Source organism: Ranitomeya variabilis, unplaced genomic scaffold (assembly GCF_051348905.1).
Source record: "Ranitomeya variabilis isolate aRanVar5 unplaced genomic scaffold, aRanVar5.hap1 Scaffold_89, whole genome shotgun sequence".
Classification (NCBI taxonomy): domain Eukaryota; kingdom Metazoa; phylum Chordata; class Amphibia; order Anura; family Dendrobatidae; genus Ranitomeya; species Ranitomeya variabilis.
The window spans coordinates 337,501-342,500 of NW_027508204.1; positions in this window are offsets into that span (position 1 = coordinate 337,501).

Genomic DNA, 5,000 nt, shown 5'->3' on the forward strand with positions numbered 1-5,000 from the left:
GATTTTCTGGAAGAGTCCTTGGGACTTAGAAAAAATTTTGAGAAAATCTCGATTTTGTGAAAAATGAAAATTTCCCCTTCTTCCACCCTAAAGGGGCGTCAATATGTTGTGAGGCACCCCAGCAAAGTGACCTAAGTGGGGGTGAAGTTTGCGGGGCACGGGCGGAAAGTTGAATTTTTGGATGAAAATGCGTATTTTCATACTTTGAAAATTTCAGGCGTGTGTCAGACTTCCAGGCGGGGGCAGCCGCCGGAGGTGTACCGGGGACGCTTCCAGGAGCCTGGGGAAGATTTTCTGGAAGCGTCCTTGACACTTAGAAAAAATTTTGAGAAAATCTCGATTTTGTGAAAAATGTCACATTTCCCCTACTTCCACCCCAGGGGGGCGTCAATATGTTGTAAGGCACCCCAAGGCAGTGACCTAACTGTGGGTGAAGTTTGCGGGGCACGAGCGGAAAGTCGAATTTTGGATGAAAATGCATTATTTTCATACTTTGAAAATTTCAGGCGTGTGTTAGACTTCCAGGCGGGGGCAGCCGCCGGAGGCGTACCGAGGACGCTTCCAGGAGCCTGGGGAAGATTTTCTGAAAGTGTCCTTGGGACTTAGAAATATTTTGAGAAATTTCCGATTTTGTGAAAAATGTCACATTTCCCCTACTTCCACCCCAGGGGGGCGTCAATATGTTGTGAGGTACCCCAGGACAGTGACCTAACTGTGGGTAAAGTTTGCGGGGCACGGGCGGAAAGTCGAATTTTGGATGAAAATGCATTATTTTCATACTTTGAAAATTTCAGGCGTGTGTCAGACTTCCAGGCGGGGGCAGCCGCCGGAGGCGTACCGAGGAGGCTTCCAGGAGCCTGGGGAAGATTTTCTGGAAGAGTCCTTGGGACTTAGAAATATTTTGAGAAAATCTCGATTTTGTGAAAAAATGTCACATTTCCCCTACTTCCACCACAGGGGGGCGTCAATATGTTGTGAGGTACCCCAGGACAGTGACCTAACTGTGGGTAAAGTTTGCGGGGCACGGGCGGAAAGTCGAATTTTGGATGAAAATGCATTATTTTCATACTTTGAAAATTTCAGGCGTGTGTCAGACTTCCAGGCGGGGGCAGCCGCCGGAGGCGTACCGAGGACGCTTCCAGGAGCCTGGGGAAGATTTTCTGAAAGTGTCCTTGGGACTTAGAAAAATTTTGAGAAATTTCCGATTTTGTGAAAAATGTCACATTTCCCCTACTTCCACCCCAGGGGGGCGTCAATATGTTGTAAAGCACCCCAGGGCAGTGACCTAAATGAGGGTGAATTTTGCGGTGCACGGGCGGAAAGTCGAATTTTTGGATGAAAATGCGTATTTTCATACTTTGAAAATTTCAGGCGTGTGTCAGACTTCCAGGCGGGGGCAGCCGCCGGAGGTGTACCGGGGACGCTTCCAGGAGCCTGGGGAAGATTTTCTGAAAGTGTCCTTGGGACTTAGAAATATTTTGAGAAAATCTCGATTTTGTGAAAAATGTCACATTTCCCCTACTTCCACCACAGGGGGGCGTCAATATGTTGTGAGGTACCCCAGGACAGTGACCTAACTGTGGGTAAAGTTTGCGGGGCACGGGCGGAAAGTCGAATTTTGGATGAAAATGCATTATTTTCATACTTTGAAAATTCCAGGCGTGTGTCAGACTTCCAGGCGGGGGCAGCCGCCGGAGGCGTACCGAGGACGCTTCCAGGAGCCTGGGGAAGATTTTCTGGAAGAGTCCTTGGGACTTGGTGCAATTTTGAGAAAATCTCGATTTTGTGAAAAAATGACCCATTTCCCCTACTTCCACCCCAGGGGGGCGTCAATATGTTGTAAAGCACCCCAGGGCAGTGACCTAAATGCGGGTAAAGTTTGCGGTGCACGGGGGGGAAAGTTGAATTTTTGGATGAAAATGCGTATTTTCATACTTTAAAAATTTCAGGCGTGTGTCAGACTTCCAGGAGGGGGCAGCCGCCGGAGGCGTACCGGGGACGCTTCCAGGAGCCTGGGGAAGATTTTCTGGAAGAGTCCTTGGGACTTAGAAAATTTTTTGAGAAAATCTCGATTTTGTGAAAAATGAAAATTTCCCCTTCTTCCACCCTAAAGGGGCGTCAATATGTTGTGAGGCACCCCAGCAAAGTGACCTAAGTGGGGGTGAAGTTTGCGGGGCACGGACGGAAAGTTGAATTTTTGGATGAAAATGCGTATTTTCATACTTTGAAAATTTCAGGCGTGTGTCAGACTTCCAGGCGGGGGCAGCCGCCGGAGGCGTACCGGGGACGCTTCCAGGAGCCTGGGGAAGATTTTCTGGAAGCGTCCTTGACACTTAGAAAAATTTTGAGAAAATCTCGATTTTGTGAAAAATGTCACATTTCCCCTACTTCCACCCCAGGGGGGCGTCAATATGTTGTAAAGCACCCAAGGGCAGTGACCTAAATGCGGGTAAAGTTTGCGGTGCACGGGGGGAAAGTTGAATTTTTGGATGAAAATGCGTATTTTCATACTTTGAAAATTTCAGGCGTGTGTTGGACTTCCAGGCGGGGGCAGCCGCCAGAGGTGTACCGGGGACGCTTCCAGGAGCCTGGGGGAGATTTTCTGGAAGAGTCCTTGACACTTAGAAAAATTTTGAGAAATTTCCGATTTTGTGTAAAAATCACCCATTTCCCCTACTTCCACCCTAAAGGGGCGTCAATATGTCGTAAGGCGCCCCTAGACAGTGACCTAAGTGGGGGTGAAGTTTGGGTCTGATGGGTGGAAAACTGAAAAAAAGCGATTTTGTGACTTTGAGAACAAACAGAGAGCTCAAAACTTTGAAAAACGTCAGACCGCTGTCAGACTTCCAGGCGGGGGAAAGCTCTGAGGTTGTACCGAGGACACTTCCATGGCCCCCGGATTGATTTTCAAGAAAGAGTCCTTGGGACTTTGAAATTTTCCGGCGAGCTGTTTTTGGCTTCCGGGAGCCGTAGAACTTTGGGAAATCGATTCCGCTCACCGGTTCAGGGTGTTTCGAGCTAGTCCAGGTCCCAGCTACGCCGCCTGGCCTCCAAATTTCGCAAATTCGAAAAAAAAAAAAATAGAACCGGAATGAGGAAATTTCTGGCCGCCGGATCCGCCGCACGGCTCCAGGAGGTCGGACACTTTTTGACTTTGTTCCCTTAAAGTGGGGGTCGGTGTCTCACCATGCAAATACCCAGTTTTGCACACCAGCTGCAGGATATAGGAGAGAGAGGTACCTCTCGGCCCCGACCAAAATCCGTTGTTTTCGTGGTTCCTCGACTCGGGTAGGCGGTTTGGCGAGTACCCCCCTTTTGCATGGAAGTTCGCACTCGCGCCGAGACCAGGCTTCCGCGGCTCCAGGGGGACTTTTGCCGGTTGTCCGTCCCGAGTCCGAGACGCGTTTCCTGGGTCGCCCGAGCCCGAACGGACCCTCCCCACGTGGGTTCCTGTCCTCTGAGGGCGACGGTCGTCAGAAGGGGGGCAGATCCAGAGTCCTCGTCCGCAGGAGGGCTCTGGGAGGGCGGATCGCTCCTTCTGACTTTGTCCCCTCGGAGCGGGCTCGGCGTTTCTCTGTGTCGGATGTCTCCCGCTTCCGCGCCAACGGGGAGACCTATGAGAGAATCGCACCGCGACCCGGCTTCCGTCTCGAGGGCGCCCGGAGCGCGCCGGACACTCGCTTCCAGGACTCCAGGGGCACGTTTCTTCCCCGTCTCCCCCGAGGGGAAGAACGGAGGCAGGGGTTCCACCCGAGCCCCTGCCCTTTCTTCCGATCGATCTGGCTCAGCGCTCCCGGGTGGGGAGGTGGTGCCGCTCGCTCGGCCCGGGCTTTGGAGCCCGCGTCGGTTTACGGCGGGCGGTCTCCTTCCTCTGTTACCCCCCCCGGGTTTCAGGCACTCGTCCTTGGGCGCGCACGCCGGCGGTCGCCCTCCCGTCTACGGACGGAGGCGGCCGAGCTGTGGGGAGTTTGACCCGAACCGTGGTACGGCAGCGGTCCGACGACCCGCACGGGCGAACGGAGGGGCGCCCACCCACCTCGGCGTGGGGGCCCGCCGTCCGAATCGCTCCCCGCGCGGGGCAGCACAATGATCTTCTCCGAGGGCGGCCCTTTGACTTCCAGATGCGCAGCTCGTCCGCGGAGGCCCGCGCCGCACCCCAGCGTCCGAAGGGCGGCCTCCGCGGTGGGCATCGGCGAGAGCGGCGGCGGTGGGTGGCGCTTCCACGCCACCGCCGAGCTCCGCGTTTTCCAGTCTTTTCCCGAGCCCCTACGATAGTGGGGGGATGACAGACGTGCGGGGAGGCGGGCGAGTGGGTTCTCACCGTGCGGTGTGCCCCGCGGCCGAACGCCGTCGCCTTCCCCTCGTCCGCCGTCCTCCGAGGCGGCTCGGCAGGGAGCGCGAGAGCGAGAGGGAGAGCGAGAGAGAGAGACCAAGCGGACGCCCCGGAGCGAGAAGGGAGGATGGAGAAGGAAAGACGAATCGAAGGGGGGCACGAGTTTGGCGAAGGGAGTACCCGGCGTATTGCCGCACCGGACTTCGTCTGTTCTCAACAGTCGAGACACGGCTTCGGGGGGAGACGCCGCTCGGTCGGTCACCTTTGAGGTTACGGGCAAGAGCCCGGGACAAGGGACTACGCCGGAGGGCGACGCCGACACGGCCAGGCCGACCATGCCCCGCGCTTGACCTCCGGGTCGCTGGGGCTTGTGCCGGAGCCGCGGCGGACCCCGACGGCCAGCCCCCCTCTCCCACTCCTCGCGCCCGTCCGCCGGTGGGTCGAGGACCCCCCGCGGTGGAGGCAGGTCTAAGCCAGACGGCGGCGCCGCACAGGCCCCCCACGCCCTGGCCCCTCTCCCCAGCAGCGACTCAGTGCGTCGCCCCGGGAGCGGTGGGTCACGAGGCAGGGCGGCCGTGGCGTCCTCCGGAGGCCAGTCACCTCGACCTTCCCGCGCAAGGGGTGGTCTTTCGCGACAGATGCCCTCCGTTCGGGAGGCCGGGTCTAA